This window comes from Sus scrofa, chromosome 6, assembly GCF_054392235.1.
Source record: "Sus scrofa isolate SSC_HxYL_T2T_F1_AM1 chromosome 6, Sscrofa_HxYL_maternal_Yorkshire_Landrace_v2.0, whole genome shotgun sequence".
NCBI classification, from domain to species: Eukaryota; Metazoa; Chordata; class Mammalia; order Artiodactyla; family Suidae; genus Sus; species Sus scrofa.
In genome coordinates, this window is record NC_139388.1 from 81,356,578 (window position 1) to 81,379,687 (window position 23,110).

The window sequence follows — 23,110 nt, forward strand, 5'->3', positions numbered from 1 at the left end:
CTCAATGTTCCCTGATTTTCTTATCCAAAGGGAAACTCAGGCAATCAATGAAAGCATGAAGGCCCCATGGGAAGTCACTGCTTCTGGGGAAATTGAAACCCTCCAAAGGCCAGACCTCCAGAGGGACACTGCTTCCCGCAGAGGCAGCACATGGTGTGTTCTGGCCTCCTGGGGGAAGGACGAGGGCTGGGAGGTGGTGGTGCCAGGGAAACCTGCCCTCTTGCCCTCTCACTGTCACTCGCACACTCAATGGCCCTGTAGCACGTGGACAGGGAGTGTTCTGGGTGCCCGGCCCTGGGCTGTGTCACGGCAGGGAACCCAGTGCAGAATGAACCTGTTTGTTCCATCAAAGGGCACCCAGTCTGATGAGGGACATGTACTCAATTGTTTATTTATCTGCTGTTTATGAAGCACCTACTATGTGCTAGGTAAAAGTCACACACTTTCAATGGGAAACATCTTTATCCTCGAGAGTTTGTGTCTAGTGCACAAGACAAGCATAAGACACCTGCAGAGATGTGTGAGTGAGATGGCTGTGGATAAATCCTGGGAAGGGTTGAGACACTGAGGGTGACAGGATCCAGAGTGACTATGAGTGGGGTGGCGGCTCGTTTAGGGAGGGGGCTCAGGAAAGGCCCCCAGAAGCCAGACATGAAGTCATTCAGCCCCCACGGCCAGCTCCAGAGGAGGTACTGGTATTATTATCCCCATTTTGCACATAGATATGGAGGCACAGAGAAAGCAGGCAACTTGCTCGAAGTCACACAGTAAGGACCACAAAACTTTCCAGTAAGATCAGGCTGCTTAGTGTTGAGACTGGAACCAGGTGTCTAGACTCCCGAGCCTTCTGTGTTTGAGGCAGTGTGGATGCTCCAGGTGGGCTTTGTTCCGAGGTGCCCGTGAATGAAGCCCAAGTTCTTGGAGTCCCGTGTCCCGTGACGCACATGCCCTCCCTCATTCACCAAGGGTTCCTGCATGGGTTCCTGTCCCTCTGTGGCCTCAGTTTCCTCATCTGTACAATGAGGACGTGAAATCAGATAACCCTAAACTGCCCTGCAGCTCCAACAGTTGTGTCTGGTACCCCACCTGCTGGGCAAGGACACTGGGGCCCAGAGACATCTCGTGGGACCGACCCAGGTTGCACAGCTGGCCTGACATGCTCTGCTGAACAAAATGATATGCTTCTGGGGAGAAGGCAACTTCGTACTTCTGGGCTCCTCTGCCAGGGAGGTGGAAGTCAATCCAGGTGTGGGCGGACAGCTCCTGGGACCCCCAGTTACCAAGCAGGAGGCAGATGTGACCAGGAGGGACCAGAGAGGGGGAAAGCCAGGGATGCCCCCATCCTCCCAGGAAGGCTCTGACCCCCAGAAATTCAGGGCCTCCCCTGGTAGGACTCTCTCTAGAATAGCACCCCCCCATCTCCATCAATCCTCTGGCTGAGCCCAGTGCTCGGAGGTCCCTGTGCTTGTCACTGATCTCTGCAGCCCAGTTGGTCCCCGGTGGGTCAGGTTCACCCCACCAGTGATTGTAACACCCACAGGACCTGATACCTTCTCCCACCCAGGCAGGTGCCTTACAGTGCATGAGCTTCCAGCTTCATGTGTATTTCCTTGCAGAATCCTGGCCACAGCCCTGTGACCCCTTAGACGAGGGGGACCGAGGCTCAGGGAGGGGAAGTGACTTGTCTAGGGCCGTAATAGCCATCTGAGGCCACGGCCCATGGTCTAAGCCCGCAGTTCTCAAACTTGAATGAGTGTCTGTGAAGACACAGATTGCTGGGTCCCAGCCCCAGACCTTCTGATCCAGCAGATCTGGAGTGGGGCCTGGGAATCTGCACATCTCACAAGTTCTCAGTGGAGGCTGATCCTGCAGGTCCCGGGACCACACTTTAAGGACACTGTTCTAAACCTATAAGTCCTCAAAAAACACTAATTCCGAATATATCTCTCAATATCTACCTCAATACCCATATCAATAGCTGTCTCTATGTATCAGTAGCTATCTCTACAGCCTCATCTATATGCAAACGTATTCCTCCTTCCTCCTTCCTCTTCTCACCTCACCTCCGACCCAGGACAATGTCCCCACCCCTTCAGCCTGTAAGTTAAGGGCACAGAGGTTTGGATCTGAATCCCCGGTCCACCACGTGACCTTGGGGTCATTGGTCTCCCAGGCCTCAGTCTGTTCATCTGTAAAATGGGGCTAAGGAGGCCTCCCTCCTAGGGCGATTGTCAGGTTTCAATTAGAAAAGGTTTGCAAAACATCAAGCCCAGCAGGAGGCAGCCAAGAGGTTCAGTAGATCAGACCTAATGTCTTTATTAACACTCTCTCCTGCCTGCGTGCTCTTGGCCATGGCTCTGGCTGCCCCTTTCTTGCTCTTGCTTTTAGCCCTGGCACAGGGACGTCTCATCCACTATTCTTGACTCCAGGGAGCTTCAGGCCAGACCAAGAAATGAATGCTCACAGCTTCGGGCACATGGCTCCTTGAAAAGGCCGTCCAGGTCCGCCCTGTTCCTGGGTGTCAGGGTGGCCGGCCTCTGCGTCTCCATCCTCCTGTGGGTCTGCCTGTCCTGGGGAGGAGCGAGGGTCCTTCCCAACTTGGAAAAGGACAGCCACACCTCACACATGACCAGGTCGTGCCAGTTCCAAATCGCTCTCAGGAGAGCATTTTGCCTGATCCTCATCCCGGCCCCCTCAGGGGCAAGCTTGACTATTATTCCCAATTCTCAGATGGGAGACTGAGGCCCGGGGAGGGGAAAGGATTTGCTCTGGGCCCCACGGCTGTCCCTGTCCCAGAGCTGCATGGCTTCCATGGCTCACCAAAGTCCAGACTGGTGAGGGGGGGCTGAGTACGAGGAAGTTTCCAGTGTAGTGTCTTCTGTAACCCAGTGGCCACATCAGCCTATGAGGCAGGAACTGCATGGTGCCCCCTGTATAGACGCAGGTGCAGAGTAGGAAGTGGCTTGGCCGAGGTTGGGAGGATTAAATGAGATGATCCATAGAATAGAAGGTTCTGGGTCCAGGCATGGTCCCAGTGTCCTATAAATAGAATCTCTCTACAAACTACTATATATAAACTAGATAAACAACAAAGTCCTACCAGATAGCACAGGGAACTGTATTCAATTTCCCTTCATAAACCGTAACGAGGAGCTCCCTGGTGGCTGAGTGGTTAAGGATCTGGCGTCATCCCTGTGGGTGTGTGTATCTGAATCACTTTGTTGTACACAAAAAACCAATACATTATAAACTCGCTCTACTTCAATAAAAATAAATAAGTAAATGAAATAGACTCTCTCACAACACGGAAAAATCAGCCATGGAAGGAGTGGAATGGACTGGGCGTTTGGGGTTGGTAGAGGCAAACTATTCCACTTACAATTGCTAAGCAATGAGGTCCTACTGTGCAGCACAGGGAACTCTGTCCAATCTCTTGGGATAGAGCACGATGGACGATAATCTAAGGGAATGTAGATATAGATACGACAGCGTCGCTTTGCTGTACAGCAGAAACTGGCACAACATTGTAAAGCAACTCTGCTTTAATAACTTTTTGTAAAGCCAGTCACAATTAGAAAGATTTAAAAATTTTCCCACACTCCCCTCCCCCCACCCCCACGACTCTCTCCTTTAAATGTATTGCAAGGCAGTTTTCAAAAATGAAAGTCCATGCATTGTTTTGGCCCACCTGTGACATTGCAAGGAGTCTTTCTTGTCACACACACACGTACACAGAGACCCTCCCTCCAGGAAAGTGAAAGTCATTGTAAGCCCGGATCTCCTTTGTGTCACCAAAGACCCCAAGGACCATGACAGCCAATAGCAGGGGCAAGGCAGCCCCTGATCAGTTTGGCGGTCGGAGGGAAGCGTCCCAGGACAATGGGGAGAGGAGGAGCTGGCAGCGCCCAGGCACCCCCACCCCCAACCATCAAAAGCCCACAGCAGGTCCGCGGAGAGCCGGGCACCCCAGCCTCCCTCACAGCTCCAGCATCTGCATCCACCACATCCTAACGCGCTGGTTCCAGAGGCCTCCGGGTGCAGATCAAAATGCGAGAGCAGCTGTAATTTCACGCCTCTAACATCCCTGCTATGTGGTGGGGAAAGACATTTGGGGGCCCCGTAGGTGACACCGAGGCTTCGTGCCGCACACAGTCATTAAAATGTTTTTATCCGAGCTGCAGATAAATTGTAAGCCAATTTGAAAGCTGCATGCTGGGCCCCAGGAATGCATTATACCTCGTCACGGACGGATCGCGGAGGCTCTTCTTGGGGGTGCAGGTTATGGGGGGAGCCTGTTCGGGCTGCAACGTTACAATCAATTAAGTGTTGTGAGGCTCAGACACCCCGCCCGTCGAAGCCGAAAGTGGCTGTTCCTGTGGTTCCATCTGAAGATCAAGGCACAGACAAGGCTTCTTGGGTGCCCTCCTGTGCAGAGCTGCCACCCAGGGGGGCCTTTCAACCCCCTGGAGCGAATAATCAAGGCCACTAGCAGTCAAGCACCGGCTGTAGGCCCAGCCCTGGGTGCTCAGTGTTCAGGCCACAGTTAGTCACGTGACCATCACACACGCATCCCAAAGTAGACCGTGTCAACCCCATTTTACAGATGGGGAAACGGAGGCTCTGAGGGTTTAACAGGCTCACCCACGGGAGCGTGAGTGACAGAGCTGGGGGTCCAGCAGCTCGGCCTGAATTCCTAACAGCAGCTCAACTCCCAAGAGAAACATCTGAAGCTTCCACACAAAGGCTGTTAGTGACACATGGGGCTGGTGGGGGATGGGCTCCCTTGCTCCTCAGACCCTCCGAACAGAGCCCTGGACTTGGAGGACAGCTGACCCGGGTCCAAATCCAAGTCAGTGTCCACGTGTGACATGGATGGCCCAGTAATTTTTTGCATTTTTATTTTATTAGAGTATGGTTTATTTACAATGTTGTGTTTGTTTCAGGAGTTCAGCAAAGTGATTCAGATATATATATATATATATATATATATATATATATATATATATACCTATTCTTTTTCAGATTCTTTTCTCATGTAACTTATTAGAGAATGTTGAGTAGAATTCCCTGTGCTATACAGTAGGCCCTGTTGATTATTTTATGTGTAGCAGTGTGAATGTGTTCATCCCAACCTCCTAATTTATCCCTCCCCTCGACATTTCCCCTTTGGTAACCATAAATTTGTTTTCTAAGTTTGTGGGTCTTTTCAGTTTTGTAAATAAGTTCATTCATATCATTTTTTTAGATTCCACATATGTGATATCATATGGTATTTATCTTTCTCTGTTTGACTTACTTCACTCGGTATGATAATCTCTAAGTCCATCTATGTTGCTGCAAATGGTATTGTTTCTTCCTTTTTTATGGCTGAGTAACATTCCACTGTATATATGTACCACATCTTTATCTGTTCCTCTGTCGTTGGACATTTAGGTAGCTTCCATGTGTTGACTATTGTAAATAGTGCTGCAATGAACATTGGGGTCCATATATCTTTTCTTTTTTTTTGTGGTGCCCATAGCATGTAGAAGTTCCAGGACCAGGGATTAAACCCATGCCATAGCAACAACCTGAGCCTCTGCAGTGACATATGATCTCATTGTTAACTTGGCTACATCTATTTCCAAGTAAGGTCCCATTCATAGGTCCTGGGGGATAAGGACTTCGACATGTCTTTTTCGGGGACGTCACTGAACCCACCAGAGCAGAATAGAAGAAGGTAGCAGAGAAGAGGCACTGACTCCAAAGCGCATATTCTTGGCTCTCCACTTCGAGTCACTGTTCATTGCATGTTTGCTCACATGTCAGGCACTGTGCTAAGCTTTTCATAAGTTAAGGTATTGAACAGCCACAAAAGTGCTGGAAGGTGGGTACCACCACTACCGTTTTGCAGAAGCTGAGAGGTGATGTCTCTTACCCAGTCCACCCAGCCAGCTAGTGCTAGAACAGGGACAAATGCAGCCTACATGCTTAACCACTCTGCTCCACCAGAAGTCACAGAGTATGGCTAAGCATGAAAAAAATGGTCTATCTTGGGATCTCTGTGTCTCTTCCAGAGGCTTCCAAGTGAGGTTGGCAGATAAAAGTAGAATTTTGCGACCATAGGCCACAGCGGCACCAAACACACTATGTGCTTCCAGGGGGACGTTGTTCCCACCCTGGAGAACTTTAATGAACTTTGTGTAGCTTGTTTTTTGTTTGTTTGGTTGGTTGGTTTTTTGGCCACACTCATGGCATAAGGAAGTTTCCCAGGCCAGGGGTTGAACCTGCCCCACGGCATTAACCCAAGCCGCAGCAATGACAATGCTGGATCCTTAACTGCTAGGCCACCAGGGAACTCCTCTTCTTTTTTTTTTTTTTTCAGTATATTTTACTGAATTTTTATTAAGTGCATCTGGTGCTTTTTTCCCCTTGTTTTTATTTTATTTATGTATGTATGTATTTATTTATTTATTTATATCTAGGGCCACATTGGCAGCACGTGGAAGTTGCCAGGTTTGGGGTTGAATCAGAGCTACAGCTACCGGCCTACACCACAGCTGCAGCAACGCCAGATCTCAGCTGCATCTGTGACCTACACCACAGCTCTCAGCATCACTGGGGGATCCTTAACCCACAGGGACTGAACCCACGTCTTCATGGATACTAGTCGAGTTCATTACCGCTGAGCCATGATGGGAACTCCCCCTTGTTTTTTATAATTGATTTTTATTGCAGCACAGTTCACATAACACAGAATTCACTCATTTAAATATACAGTTCAATGGTTTTCTAGTCTGGCCTCATGGAAGTGGGCTCAGTCTCCGTCACACACCCCCTGCCCCAGCATGCCTCCAACCTTCACCAGCCCCAGGGTGAGTTTCTTCTCATGAAATAAAATAAGAGTCCAGAAATAAACCCTCATTTATAGTCACTTGATTCTTGACAAGGATGCCAAGACAATTCTATAGGGAAAGAAGTCTGTTCCAGAAAAAAAGGTGCTGGGATAACTGGAAATCCACACACAAATAATAAAAATAGGCTTTCTCTTGCACTGTGTACAAAACTTAACTCAAGGGAGTTCTCTTCATGGCTCAGCGGTTAATGAACCTGAATAGGCTCCATGAGGTTGTGGGTTCGATCCCTGGCCCTGCTGAGTGGGTTAAGGATCCAGCGTTGCCATGAGCTGTGGTATAGGTCTCAGATGTGACTCAGATCCCGCGTTACTGTGGCTGTGGCATAGGTCGGCAGCTATAGTTCTGACTCGACCCCTAGCCTGGGAACTTCTGTGGGTTCCCATAAAAAGCCGCGGGTGCGTCCATAAAAAGCCAAACAAAAACAAAATCTTAGAGCATAAACGTAAATGTAAGAGTTAAAACTAGAAAAACTCTTAGAAGAAACATGTAGGAGAAAACTGTGGTCATGACTCCACTGATCTCTGTGTCTGTCTCCAGTCTGACTCTGCTGCTCGCCCGCTGTGAGACTGGGCCACAAGTTCATGGCAAGTCCCTTTGTGGCCCGTTCCTCAGGTTTTCCCATTCGAAGAAATTCACCCTGGAGCTGGTGAGGGCTACAGGCAGGCAGGGGGGTGACGGAGGCTGAGCATACTTCTATGGGGCCAGGGCAGAACCTCGAATTTCTGGAGCGATCTGGAGTTCCGCTTTCTAAGGCCAGATTATTCCTTTACTTTTAAATGTCATACTCCTTGCATAGGTGTTACAAAATACTGGCTATACTTCCTGTGCTATACAGTATATCCTTGTAGCTTATTTATGTTATACATAGTATAAAATCGTTTCTACTGAATGCATATCACACCATCATAAAGTTGAGACATTGTAAGTTGAACCATCACCATCACTATAAAGGCATCTTTTTAAATCGAGTCTACTCCTTCATCCCCTACCCCTAGTTTGTCCCTGGCCTCTTCCCTCTCCGCACTGGTAACCACTAGCTTGTTCTCTGTATCTGTGAGTCTGCTGCTTTTTTGTTGTAGTCACCAGTTTGTTGTATTTTTCAGATGGCACATCTAAGGGATATCATTTAGGATTTATTTTTCTCTGGCCAACTTCTTTCACTTAGCATAATGCCCTTCAAATCCATCTATGTTGTTGCAGGTGGCAAAGTGACATTCTTTTTTATGACTGAGTAGGATTCCACTGCATGTCTATCTACCACCTTCTGTTTTATCTGTTCATCTGTCGATGGACAGTGGGGTTGGTTCCATATCTTGGCAATTGTAAATAGTGCCGCTATGAACACTGGAGTGCATGTATCTTTTCAAATGTGGGGTTTGGGTTTTCTCAGATATATACCCAGGAGTGGAATTGCTGCCTCACATGGTAGTTCTATTTTTTGTTTTGCATTAGCGGGTGCAGCCACTGCGGAAAACAGTAGGACCAGATTCTTGAACTTGAATCTCTGGACTCCCAGCCCAGTGCTCCTCTCTAGACAAGGAGCACATCCCTGGGACCAATGGCTGGAGTGTCGAGGACCTCTCTCGACTTGGACAGGAGATACGTCTCTGGCTCCAAGTAGGATGGGGAGGTCCAAGGGCTGAGGGCAGACCCTGCGCCCCTCAAAGATCTGCTGTTGTTCCCCAGAGCGGAGCAGGAGAAACACAGCCCTGCATCCGTGTAGGAGGCCAGTGGGAAAGTGGGTTTTGCTTGGTGGAATCCCACGAGGAAGCCCGCCTGTGTGGCAGAATGGCTGTGGGGGTATGGGTGGCTCTCCGCAGGACCAGCACACAGCTGGTGTGTCTTCGGTGGTCCAGGGGGTGGGGGCAGGTTAGTCAGTGGAGGGGGACGGCTGGTCTGAGAATGCCTGGGGGTTCCTAGGCAGGGTGGCTTCGAGGCAAGATTCCCAGCCGCCACTGCAGCCCCATCCATAGCCCAGGACACCTGCTGGGTGAGAAATGATCAGCTCATTCCCTCGCCTTGAAGCCTGAGTGGATGAACCACCTGCTGGGCTTGAACTAATTACAAGAACTGGCCCTAGGCTATTGCAGTGGCCTCAGGCTCCAGGGAGCACAGGCTGCTGTCAGAAGGAGGCGGGGGCTTGGGATCCAGGTCAGAGCTGCAGAAGCATCTTGGGGAGCTGAGAGGGACAGGGTGCAACCCAAACTGCTACCTCCCACCCCAGGGTCCTGAAGACCAGACCCAGGTGCTTTTGTCCCCCAGGCAAATACCTGGGCTCTGAGCCCTCCCCCATCCCCCTTCCTATACACCCTGGAGAGTGTCCGCAAATGCCTAGGTCCTCCAAAATGGGACAGGAGAAAGCTGAGTTTCCCCATGGGAACTCCTCTATGCTTCCTTAGAATGTCGACAGGTGGTTAAGGGTACCGGCCTTGGACTCCGCCAGGAATTTTAAACCCAGCTCTGCGACTACTGGCAATAAAAGCAGAAAGTGTTTATTGAGCATGTACTACACACCAGGTCCAACTCTACTTTATACCACCTGTTGATGCGTTGAATCCTCAGAAGAGTCCTTTCAGGTAGGGTCTCTATTCCATTTCCTGTTTTACATGTGTGCAAATAGATAGGTTAAAAATATTGCCTGAGGAGCTCCTGTTGTGGCTCAGAGGTTAAGAACCTGACACAGTGTCTGTGAGGATGTGGGTTCGATCCCTGGCCTCTCTCAGTGAGTTAAAGATCAGGCCTTGCCTGGAGCTGCAGCATAGGTTGCAGATGTGGCTCAGATCTGGCATTGCTGTGGCTGTGCTAGGCTGGCAGCTGCAGCTCCCATTGGGCCCCTGGCCTGGGAACTTCCATATGGGGCAGGTGTGGTCCTAAAAAGAAAAAAAAAAAAAAATGTTGCCCATGGGCATAGGTCCAACAAGGATAGAACTAGGATTCAAACCCAGGCAGGCTGGCTCCAGAAGCAGCGATTAGAGGCCTAACCACTATGCTACACTGACAGGCTATTTTGTCTCCTGAGCCTTGGGTTCCTCTATCTGTTAAATAGGGGTGACAATAGCCTGTCCCATGATGGGCCATGAAATGTAAAGGTTTGTGCCCCAAGTTCATAGTGAATGCTCATGAAAATGGCCATTGTTCTTACTTCTCACACATTTTGCCCTAACCCTCACCCTGGAAATGTCAGTGGGGCTGAGGAATAGGGTCAGAGTTGCAGGAAGTGACATCTGTGCATTGGGAGCCCAAAAGCCAGGCAGTGACAACTCTGTGAACTTCCCACCCTGGGCCCTGGTAGAGGAGATCAGGAAGGGATGGATCCAGCAACCCTGAGTCCAGTCCTACCCCCTCCACAGTCTTGCTGCGACTTTTCTTCTCTAAGCCTCCATTTCCTTATCTGGAAACTGGGGATAATGAAGGTTCCTACTTCCTCGGGCTGTTGTGGGGACTAAAGAAGATGGTCTACAGCCTGGCCTGCTGGCAGGTTCTGAGGGCAGGGTGGGCAGTTAGGAAGGGAGAGATGGCAAAAGCCAGCCCAGGGCTCAGGCAGGAGAAACTGGACATGCGAGGCAGTTCCAGACTGAAGCCCCAGGACATGGGGACCAATTGGAAAGTTGGGAGCAGATGTGGAGGACATGGTGTGACCTGGCATTGAATGGAGGGAGGCGTTCCCCTGAGAAGGTACCAATGAAACCACCTGACCTTGCTCAGCAGACGGAGACCGCAGAAAATGGGCTCCTGGAGTGAAGAGGCCAGGGCCACAGTCCTGAGGACCCCCTCCCTGCCAGCCGGAGTTTCTAGATGGGCAGCGGGGAGCCAGGGGCAGCTGGCTGGGCTTGGCTGCCAGAGATGGGGCTACAGCCCTGAGGACTGAGGCTGGAGTGGCCAGGGCTTCCAAGATGGACATAAAGTCTGTTCAGAGACTGGACATGGCTGTCTTGAGTGCCTGGACCTGGCTGGAGACCTGGAGTTTGGATGCTCACTCCACCCACCTGCCCGCCCACGGGCCCTCCACTAGCTGAGGTCATTGCTGAGAGCCCATTCAGAGAGGAGCTGGACAGATGGGTTTGGGACTCGGAGGAGCACTTTGGAGCTAACTGGGTCATCTATCAAGGACAGTCGCTCTTCAGCTTCAGCCTGAAAGGCTAGAACCTGCTGACTATCCCCTGGACAGACTTTCAGAATCTTTCATCTCTGCTTCTCTGAACACAGCCTGGCAAAGGAGGAGTGCCCTTGACTGCAGCCCACTGGGTACTTAGCAACAGGCCCAGGACAGTCCATTAACCCAGTAGTCTGCCCTGTAGTCTGCCCACTCTTCCACAGGCCCCCTGCTGCCACAGTCACAGGAGGCAAAGTGTAGACTGCTCAGAGAGTGCAGGGAACTTGCCCAAAGGCCCACAGCAGTGAGTGGGCTGGGATTTGGGCTCAGATCTGCTGAAGCCAGAGCCCCCAATTTTTTCCCGCTACACAAGGCTGCCAAGAGGACAGAGGGTCACAGCTCCTCTCTGAGGGTGGGGCAATATTGCAGCCAGCGGGGCCTCGGCCGGGTACCAAGGCTCTCCTCGAGGGGGACAGCATGGAATTTCTGGGCTGTTCCTTCTAGTCGTCTGGAAGGTCAGCAAGACAGTGTCCCCATTTCACAGCAGAGAAAACTGAGTCCCCTGATAAAGGGAAACCTAGAATATGAACCTGAATGTTCTCTGACTAACAGTCCCTCTCCTTGGGGACCTGAGGCCCTGAGCAGGGGATGGAGCCAAGGCCTTCGAAGCATAGCCACACATCAGGCGTGATTTGTAAAGCTGAATAACCCCTCTGACCCGTGACCGTGGCCAGAAGGAGTGGATGGCTTGGTCAGGCGGCAAACACAGTTTTTTGTATCTTGTCTCAGGGGCCACAGAGCTGACGTCACCAGCCTTCTCTGCGGCCAAGAGGCCGTCCGCTTATTCGTTCCTCACACTGACATGTCCTTGACCCAACCAATACTTATACGCCCCTCCTATGAGCCTGCCGTCGCGGAAGGACTGAGCGAGATCCACCTTGATATAGGACGGCCTGGGCATACAGCATTCCTGGTGAATTTTCCATTCCAGGGTGCCGACATAGCTCCAAGCACTTTAAATGTATTCATTGATTTACTCCTCACAACTCTAGGAGGTAGGTACTTCCGTTCATCTCATTTTAATAAATGAGGAAACTGAGGTCCAGAGAGGTTAAGTAACTGTCCCAAGGTCACACAGCGAGAGAGTGGACCACCTGGCTAGAGAGCCTCTTTACAGCCTGTCACAGGATGACCCATTGAGCCCTGAGCCGAGCTGTAGAGCTTCATCTGCTCCCTGGAATTGTCCAAGCAGGTGGCACAGTCCCCAAGGCTCTCACCAGCTCCCTGGACCTTCTGTATCTCACAGACCCCAGCGCACCTCACGTAGCAGGGTTGCCCTCTCCACCGACGCCCCACCTGTCTCGGCTCCAGCCCCCCAGCCCCGCCAGAGCGCGCCTGCGGGTGTGTCATTAAACCTTGACAAGTGCCAGGTCCGTGCGATGCTTTATCCTCTCCACCACTGGGAGCTGGATTTAGTGTCTCTGGCAGAAGGTAAACTTCCCCTCCCTGGGACAGGCCCCTTAATTACAAGTGATATGTGGCTGTTGAAACAGTGGTGCCTCAGGCCCAGTGATTTAAGGAGCAGGCACGAGGCTGGAGTTACAGGTGTTAACAGAGCTGTAGCAGGAGCTGGGAGAGCAGGGCCAGGGCGGCCATGGGAGGCAGTGAGCCAGGACCTGGAAGAGAGTCGGCGGCCTGCAGACACTGCTGGGGAGACGGCAGTAACCAGGGCCACTCTGCCGCCAGCCTGCAGCGCAGCCCTGGCCTCGGTCTCCCCATCTGTACACGATGGGGCTGGGTTACCTGGCTCATCCCCTAGGAGTGATAATCTTCATAACAAATAATCTTAATAAGGAAAGCTAACACCAGTGGAGTGCTTGTTATGCCAGGCATTGTACTTTTATTATTATTTATTATTTTTATTTTTTTGCTTTTTAGGGCCATACCTGCAGCATATGGAGGTTCCCAGGCTAGGGGTCGAATCGGAGCTGTAGCCACCAGCCTACACCATAGCCACAGCAACCCCAGATCCGAGCCTTGTCTGCGACCTACACCACAGCTCACGGCAATGCTGGATCCTTCACCCACTGAGTGAGGCCAGGGATTGAACCCACAACCTCATGGTTCCTAGTCAGCTTCGTTTCCGCTGCGCCATGATGGGAACTCCTGTACTTTTTTTAAAAAAAAACAATTCTTTTCTTTTCTTTTTTTTTTTAATTTTCATCTCAGTGTGTAGCGACTTGATGTAGGATCTCGGTTCTCAGACCAGGGATTGAATCCCCACCACAGTGGTGAAAGTGCCGAATCCCAGGCACTAGACCACCGGGGAACTCCTTGTACTGGGTTCTTTAGGCGTCTTCTCTTGCTTAATTCTCATGTCAGCTAGTGAGAAAGAGTGATTGTGGTTATTCCCATTTTACAGAAGAAGAAACAAGAGGCTCAAAGGGTGCAGCGACTTGCCCGAGAGTGCATGGCCAGCAAGTAAGCAAACAGAGCTCGGCTCTTCGCTCTGAATTCAGAGCCTGACCTTTAAGGTCTGGGGTTAATGAGAGGGATATAAGGCCAGGGTCTGCCCTGAAGGAGTCCCTGAATGATGGAGGTGGATGGAGAAGGGTAAGGATGTCCAGAATTCCAGCAGAAGGAAAATAAGAATGAGGGGGGGAAGACTAGGGCGTGAGCTGAGGGATGTGGGAACTCCCAGGAGGGAGGCTCTCCTTCAGGGGGTGGCATCAGGAAGCCTTCATGGAGGAGGTGGCATAGAGCTGGGCCTAGTAGGTTGGGGCAGACAGGACAGGATGCATTTCAGGCAGAAGGAGCCCTGTAAGCAATGGCAAGGCAAAGCAGGGCAAGTGGGAGCACAGGACCCCGAGGCCCAGGTAAGGAGCAGGTAGAGGATACAATGATAACAGGAACAGCAGCAATAACAACAACGGCTGATGTTTTGTCAGTGCTTACCCAGGGGCCAAGCCAGGGTCTAAGTACTTTACATGGTACTGATAAGGACCCTTGTCAAGTGGATAGTGAGGAAAATAGAATCAGAGATGGTAAGTGACTTGACAAGGTCACCCAGCTGACAGGTGGCACAGCTAGGGTGTGAAAGTGGGCAGGCTGGCTCCTGAGCCCACATAAGAGCAACTTCTGTGCCCAGTCCTGGCAAGAGCATGGGAGGTGGGTTAAGGGCCTCGTGGGATGTTCTTCTCCAAAGCTAGGCTGCAGGGCCCTGCTTGCCCTCTGACACTGGGCTTGGTCACAGGGAGAGAGGAAAGGCCCTGAATCCAGTGCCATCTGACTGGATGGCCCTAGGAGCTGGGATGGGCCTGGGACGGCCACCATTTTAGCCCAGGGACTTGGGAGCAGAAGTGAGAGTGGAGAAGGTTGGGGTCAGGGTGAATAATACCCTGGGGAGCTCTGGTACAAGCTGCACCTCCGAGCTGATTCTCCGTGGACCCCAGGCCCAGCAGGGGAAAGCCCCCAACCTCTGAGGCTCTCCATCAGGAAGAGCCGGGGCCCTTCTCGGCGGACCAGTCCTGCTGTCTGACAGCTGGGCGGGATGAGCTCTCTCTTCTCTACCCTTGACTCCTCCTGCCGCCGCCTCTGGACCTCCCCACACAGCGCCCCAGACTTTTCCAACTAGAGGAGGTTTAGGACTCACCTAGGCCAGTCCCTTCACGGGACTCCAGAGGAAACTGAGGCCCGGAGAGAGACCCCACAGCCGGGGAGAAGCAGGGCCAGGCTGAGGGCCTAAGCCAGATGTGGGTTTTAGTCCTGGCCTTGGTCGTTACTAAGTAGCCATGGACCAGTGTCTTTGAAAAGCACAGTACCTGAGATAATAATTCCTAGTCCCTGGCTCCTGTGAGGCTCTAAGGCATCAAACCATTTAGCAGGGAACCTGCCTCAGAGAGACCAGTGAGTGGAGATAATGGTTACGTGCCCTCCCCATCCCCTACCTGTCCCCCTATGTGCCTGGGGACCCTGTGGGCCTTGACTCAAGGTACAGAGGAGGATACTTATGGAGCAAATCCAGCCCCCCAGTCACCCCAGCAAACGTGAGCTCAGCTCACACCCACTAAGGTCTGCTCTGTGCTGCCACGCCCTGGGCCCCGCTCAGCTGGATGGACCAGTGTCCTGAGGCGCTCCCAGGCCAGTGGCCAGAGTGAGTGGTGTGGACACAGACCAATGGTGAAAGTTACTCTTCACAAATACAATGGCCGGTGGGTACAAGGACTTACCAGGACCAGGAATCCTACAAAGCGCATAACCAACACCAGCCCTATGCAATAGGTACTGTGGTGATGCCTATTTTACAGATGAGAGAACTGAGGCCAGAGAAAAAAAAAAAAAAAGAGGAGGGGGGATGAGGTTAGAGAGGTCAGAGATGAGACAAGAAGCCCAGGCCTCAGCACAAGGCACCCTGGAAAGGCCAGGGGGAGAGGCCACCAGCGGATGCGTCTCTGAGATCCTCCCCACCTTCAAATCAAGCCCCTCTGCTCTGGCCAGGAGTTGGATCCCATTAGGAATGAGCTTGGCTTTGCCTCATCCTGCTCTTTGAAGCACACTACAGTAGATGTGTGATAAAGCCAGTAGAGTTCAGTGCTCATAGATGAACTCGATGAGCTCCTCCCCCCTCCCCGGCCCTCCCCTCTCCCCGGCTCCTCCCCTCTCCCCGGCTCCTCCCCCCTCCCCCGCTCCTCCTCTCTCCCCAGCTCCTACCCCCTCCCCAGCTCCTACCCCCTCCCCAGCTCCTCCCCTCCCCTCCCCAGCTCCTCCCCTCCCCGTCCCTCTTGCTGCCCCTGGAAATTGCTTTATGAGAGAGGAAGCTAGCGGCCAGAATGATTTACTTGCCCTCTGACTCAGGGAATCAATCCTAAAATGCTGATAGGTCAGGAAAGATTCTGGCTGTAGTGCCTCCTGGGAAATCTCCTGCTGGAAGGAAGGGCTCTGAACTGGGGGCCTGGGGGCGCTGGGGGCTCTCCTGGGAAGTGGGCAGGAGTGTCCCCACCCAAGTACTTCTGTTCTCACGAGCACCAGTGTCACCCTTGCTGTAAGGGGAGGCCCAGGAAGCTAGCCCCTGCCTAAGGGAGCATTGCCTGGGAGCAGAGGGCCTGAAACCTGGAAGCCAGGTGCCCCAGGTGCTGGGTGGAGGAGGGGGGTGGCGGAGAACAGGGAACAGTCCTGCTGGAAGGGACAGAGGTTTTCCAGGATTGAGGAAGAAGATTGAGATCAACCCAGCACTTCCAAGCTCCACCCCCTTGTTCTCAGAGGCTTGGGGGATGGGGAAGATTTATAAGGTAGCTGGAACTTGAACCTGAACTTGAGTAAGAAGAATCAGAGCTGAGTGTCATGGTCACTGGCCAGATCTCAAATGTGCTTGACCCCTTGCCAGGGCCTCCCCAAGCTTCCGCAGGCTTCTGGGGGCTTCTTTCATAAAGCTACGAATGTGGCACCTGGTGAAATTGCCCATGTGTGTAACACATACCTCTGGGAGACATTGAAAACATCGCCCAAATAGCCAGCTTTGCTGCTGTTTAAAATGGATTCGTGTTCCACCCCATAGATTTCATCTCTGCGGAAATGGCACCTATCATGGGCCTGAACACTCTATTCACTCTATTGCCACATAAACTACACCGCCCCGGCAGGGCCGAGGCGGTCACACGCGGTGGCCGCAGACGGACTGCTGGACCTGCAGCTTCTAGTCAGCAAAGCCCAGGCGTGGGGAGGGTCCATCTGAGACTGGCGACCTAGGAGGCCAATCAGAAGACTGGGAAATCCATAAGCAGCCAATCAGGGTACAAGGAGAAAGTTGGGCCTCTTGTGGGGGAAGGTAGCGTGGGGATTTGAGGTCCTTTGATTCAGTCAGCGCATAGAGCCGGAGAACCTCCGGAGAATTCTTTCTTTGCCGGGTCTGGGAGAAGCAGGACTGAAGTTCTCCAGCTCCCCTGCGCCTTGGCCTCACAGTCAGGAGTAATTGGCTAAGCACCCACTTACGCTCCAAATCCTGAGTTCACATAACACTATTACGAAGAGGGTCTTGTCCCGGATTTACAGTCGAGCAGACTGATGCTTAGCAAAATAAACTGAATTTGCATTAAAATCTCCTAGAAGGCTTAGATCCCAACTGCCCCCCACAGCCCCTCGCTCCCCAGTTTTCTGATTCAGCAGGTCTGAAATTGGGCTCAAGAGTTTACATTTCTAACAAAGCTCTGAAGGTGCTGGCCTGGGGAACACACCTTGAGAACTGCTAGGTTAAAGGCCATTGTGCAAGATAACATGAGCATGCAAATTCAGGTTCAATACCAAGACCAGTAGCCTGGGCCTCCCCATTATGTGTGTGTGTGTGTGTGTGTGTGTGTGTGTGTGCGCGCGCGCGCGCGCGCGCGCGCACACACACACACACACACACAGGCAGGAGTAAGATTTTATTTCTCCATCAGCAGTAACCCGAGTTGCTCCCGCTCTGCCCCCACCTCTGGCACTCCCCGCTCCCCTAGAGCAGCCAGCCAGAGCCTCCACTTGGGGCTGTTAATTTTATCTTCCACCACTTCGAAAGCATAACAGCTGGCAGGGGAGGGGCGAGGCAGGTGAACCAGGCTGCCAGCCAGTTCTGCGCAGAGGGGAAGACCGGGCGGATGGGTTGTGCCCCCCGCAGCCGTTGAGCACTCTTGTGACCCCGCTCCCATCTCCAGGCAGGGAGGGTCTGGGCGGCATCCACTGACTCTAGCAATGACCTGGACCCCAGACTCCCACCCCTCGCCTGTGCATCACCACACGCTCTCCCACCTGCTTGCAAGGTGGGGGGTTGTGACTTGGCTCAGCGGCTGCCACATAAAAGAGCCCCACTGCAGCTTATATAAGTACAGACGCTGTGTTTATCTCTCCTGCCACTGATGGCGGCTCCATTTGGGGGATTTTTATCATTTTTTTTTTCCCCATGGCTGCCATTACTCCTCAGTTCAATATTTAATTTTCCCATAAACCAAAGAGTTGTGCTTTTTCCTTCTCTTTTTCTTGCTGGTGAGATCTTGTTTCCTCTGGCTTCTGCTGGGAGAGAGGGGCCTGGGCCCGGCTGAGGCCTCAGCCCTTCCCAGCTGAGCAGGGATGGGAGGGCAGGACCCTTAAGTCTCTCCTCCCGGCCCATTCATTTGACAGATGTTGACTGAGCAAATCCTCATGTGTCAGGCCCTTGGGTTGCAGCAGTAGACGGAAGAGTTTCTGTCCTTGGGGTGCTGACATTCTAGTCGGGGGTATGGGGGCGGGGGAGACAAGTAGGTGAACCAATATATGAAATAACTATACATTATGAAGAAATAACAAAGTGCTATGAAGAGTTCCTGTCGTGGCCCAGCGGAAACAAATCCGACTAGGAACCATGAGGTTGCGGGTTCAATTCCTGGCCTCGCTCAGTAGGTTGCAGATAGGGTGTTGCCGTGAGCTGGGGTGTAGGTCGCAGACAAGGCTCAGATCCTATGTTGCTGTGGCTATGGTGTAGGCCGGCGGCTACAGCTCCAATTCAACCCCTAGCCTGGGAACCTGCATATGCCGCAGGTGCGGCCCTAAAAAAAAGACAAAAGACAAAAAACCAAAACAAAACAAAAAGTGCAATGAAAGAGAATAGAGGGGACCCTAGCTTAGATCAAAAGGTGACATTTGAGCTGCGACTTGAAAGATAAGCAAGACCCAGCCTTGCAAAAAAAGCGAAGTGAAGGACTTCAGGCAATGAAAGCAGCAGATGCAAAGGCCCTGGGGCTGAAAGGAGCTTAGGATGTTTATAGACCAAAAAAAGAAATTCTCAGTGTGTTTGGAGCACGGTGTTGGGAGAGGGTCAAGACATGGCTGGAGGTGGGGGCAGGACCCACAGTGCTGCAGGTCTCGTGGGATTCCTTCCACAAAACAGCCTGTGTGCTTGCCTGCATTAGGAGAAGTGAAGGAAGGAAGAAAGCACACAGGAATCGAAATTGGATCCCTGCGTGGCAGGCTTGCCCTAGCTCTGAGGTTGGGTTAAAGAAAGACAAAGCCCCCTTCAGTGAGCACGTAGCCTACTGGAGAAGTTGACGTGGGTCCAGGACAGAATAACAAGCACTCGGGAGTATGACAAGAACAGGATGCTCCAGGAATCCAGAGCCTAGGCCCTGGCAAAGTCCTGGAAGGCTGCCTGGAGGAGGCAACAGCCCTGAAAGATGAAGCAGATTAACGAGCAGAAGGACGAGGAAAGAAAGAAGGAAGGGAGGGAGGAAGAAAGACAGAAAGGAAGAAAGGAAAAGAAAGAAATTAAAAGAGGGAACAGGGAGGGCCATTTATATTCATGAACACTTTGATACTGACGGTGGTTTTCTTGCTTGTTTTTAATACGGTGTAATTACGAGGAACTGATTGAAAAGGAAGGCAGTCAATAGAGCAGACATGCTGAGAGGAAAGAATGGATTTTTGCAAATAATATAATTTTGAACTTGTCTTTCCCCTCCCTACTCCTCCTCAAAACCTAATTGATTACCGCCCCAGATGATAAATGACACCCAGAGCAGGAGTGTGCTAAGACCAATTCCGCGCGGTACCCAGGAATCTTCCTTCCTCCAGACAATGGCCGCTGCTGGGAGGGAGAAGAAATTCCCCTCTGTGTCCCCCCACCCCCCGGCTCAGGGAGAGGTGTGACCAATCCAAGAGGTAATAAAAATCATCCCTTTCGGTTTGCACAGATCTTCGCCATCCTTGTCCAGATTCTCCTTAACTTCTTCTCTCAAAATCTTGGAAGCTAAAAGATATTGGCAGGATATGTTTTACTAAACCCATTTTTTTTTTTTTCGATGAAAAGACTGATGCCCATTCGGGTCCATTGATTTGCCCAAGGTCCCGTGGATGTTGGTACCAGAGCCTGGGGTGGAACCTTGGTCTGACTCTATTGGAGCTGGTTCCCTGGAAAGATTTGCTGGGGGCGGGGGGAAGGGGCAGGAGCTCAAGGTGGGGAGAGAATTAAACTTGAGTAGATACAGTTAGACACTGGAGAGCTGGGGTTTATATAAGAACAGGTCTGTGTTCCCAGACTGCAAAGGCCGCAGGATGATTTACAGAGCTAAGAGCCATCACATTATCTGCAAAGTGAGTTACGATGACCAAAGTTCTGCTTTCAAGAGAAAGACAGGCAATATTTCAGAGTTAATTTCATAAAACCGATCGCCCGACCCGTGCTTCGCTGTGTCGATGTTAACTGTGAAGTTTAAAATCGCTTCGACTCCTGCCTCCCCTGATGGCCTGGAGCTGGGGAGTGCATGGTGTGCGGCCATGTGGAGGCAAAGCTGCTGCCTGGATGATGCTGGGGAAAATCAGTCAAAGAAACTTCTAGCAGCACTTTTTCCCACTTAAGGCAAAGTCAAAAATAAACTGGGTGGTCCACTGGCTTGACTTAGGGGCTGTGGGTTCAGGCTAATTCTATGGCGATGGCCTCTGTTTGACCATGATGGTGAACTCGTAGAACTGGGGGGCTCTTTTGATTGCACGGGGTGGGGGTTACACAAGTGCCGCAGTGTGTCCACAAGCGGTTTGTAGGTTCTGAAGCTCTGCCCGTGTCTAGGTTCTTGCTGCTACGACTCCTGCTGTTTCTCCCTTGCCCAGGCTGAATGTGCCTGCTCAGTGTCTCTGGGGAGAAGCATTTCAGGTGCCGGGTACGCACCGCACCCGCAGGAGGGCATTGAAGTAGCACGGACATCCCTGAAGACACTTTCTCAGAGTCCACAGGAGTAAGGCACTAATGGTGGGTGCATTGGACACTGTTGCCAGAGAGTAGGGGAGAAACTGGCCCTCGGGGGCTTTGCCATCATAGGCCAGCTGGATCACAGCCAGGTGGACTTGCTTTGTGCTGCTCATTCTGTAGCCCAACTTTGAATCTGGGATTATTCTTGTCCAGAAACTTTCTGCCTGTGACTGCAGCGGGCCATCTGCCTTTGATTGTGTACTGCTCCAGGGGCCGCGGGATCGATCCCAGGCATAGACCCATAGGGGGCTGCTTGCTTTGACCTTGGTTGGAGATTGCAGCAGGGAAGGGGGTGATGAGAATGGAGGTGGGGGTTGGGGCTGGAGGAGGGATGGGATGGACACAGACATGAGGATTGAGTTGGGGACGGGGCTAGAGATGGGGCAGTGGTGGGGTGGGGGTCGGAATGGAAGTGGGGATAGGATTGGGAAAGGGAATGGGGGTGGAGGTGAGAATCGAGGTGGAGAAGGAACAAGGATGGAGGTGGGGGAATGGGTCTGGAAAAAGAAATGGAGATGGAGAGGGTGTCGGGGGTGGGGATGTAGTCAGGGAAGACTAAGGTTCTAGACCATGAGCGTAGGAAGCATCAGTTTTGGGGGGCAGAGTGTTGTTCATAGTCCATGGATGGGAAGGGAGGAGGACCAGGGAGGGGATGAGAGTGACATGTGGAGTGAAGCATCCTTAGGCAGCCAAGAACCCCCAGGTGTAGACAGCTCCCTGGCTGTGTGTACTCGGAACCCTCCACTGGGTGACAGGAGGTGAGAGGCAGAGTGACATTTTCCTAGGACACAGTGACTGAGGAATAGGTTGATGGAGAGTGTGGGAAGCCTGGGCGGGTCCGCACTGATATTAGCAGCTCTGCTGTGTCATCGTCCATTCGACTGAAATCTGTAATTGTCTTATGAGCTTGATTAACTGTATATATTGCTAACACCTGCTCAGAAATATAACGAGGGACAGGAACACAGCTCCCAATCAGGGTTTGTGTGGGTGGTGTACATGACTTGCGTGCAGATATCCAGAATGGGGATGTGTGAGTGTGTGTGTGTTGGGGGGCAGAGGGGGAGCCCCCGTCCTGTGCTAAGAACCCTGGCCAGGACGTGGAAGACCTGAGAGCCAGTCTAGATACTGCAACTGACTGATGGTGAGACTCTAGGCAAATCTCTCTGACCTCAGTTTGCTTACCTGTAAAATGGGAGGTCTAGACTGGCTCTCTCCAATAGAAATAGACACATTTTGCTTTTTAGGGACGCACCTGCAGCATATGGAAGTTCCCAGGCTAGGGGTCAAATTGGAGCTAGAGCTGCAGGTCTATACCACAGCTCGCGGCAACGCAGGATCCTTTAACCCACTGAGTGAGGCCAGGCATCGAACCTACATCCTCATGGATACTAGTCGGGTTCATTACCCCTGAGCCACAATGGGAACTCCCAGTATATATATTAATTTTAAATTATCTAAGGACCATATTAAGAAAAGGCTTTAAAAAGGTGAAAGGAATTGGGATAATATATTTATTAAATCCAATATATCCTGCATATTATTTCATAATATCAAAATATTAGTGATATATTTAACATTCTTTTTGAAAATGGTCTTCCAAGTTCAGTGTGTTACCCTTACAGCACATGAACTCAAGCATATTTCAAGTGTTTCCTCGCCACATGAAGTGAGCAGCTACTGCATGGGATAGCACAGGCCCAGGGTCTCCCCACTAAACTGTTGATGCCCCAAAATCAGCGACAATGTTTTTTGGTTTTGGTTTTGGTTTTTTTGTCTTTTCTGGGGCCGCACTCATGGCATATGGAGGTTCCCAAGCTAGGGGGTCTAATCAGAGCTGTAGCTGCCAGCCTACACCACAGCCACAGCAACGCAGGATCTGAGCCGCGTCTGTGACCTACACTGCAGCTCATGGCAATGCCGGATCCTTAACCCACTGAGCGAGGCCAGGGATTGAACCCGAAACCTCATGATTCCTAGTCAGATTCATTAACCACTGCGCCACGACGGGAACTCCCCAGCAACAATGTGTGATCCTCTCTGACAGTAGCCAAGAGCCTTAAAGTAAGAATGTTAATAAATTCTGCTGATAAATGCCTCTGACATGCAGTGGGTGCATTTTCAAAACTCTTTCAGGTACTGCTTAATTGAATGAATCCTCATAGTTCCCTGTAATTCCACTTGGCAGATGAAGAAACTGAGGTTCAGAGAGGTTAAATATCTTGCCCAAGGCCACATAGCTGGTAAGCGCTACAAGCTGGTCTTTGAACTCTGGGTAGTGTGATTTAGAGCCCAAGCTCTTAAAATTGCCCTATACTATCTCCCTTATAAGAGTGATACAAATAACAGTAATTAAAATTGCTAAAATGTATTTCA

General features: G+C 51.5%; 1 protein-coding gene across 1 annotated transcript in view; it reads left to right on the forward strand.

Moving 5' to 3' along the window:
- IGSF21 (immunoglobin superfamily member 21) overlaps window positions 1-23,110 on the forward strand; it is a 258,202-nt gene that overhangs the window by 217,327 nt on the left and 17,765 nt on the right. The window lies entirely within an intron of this gene.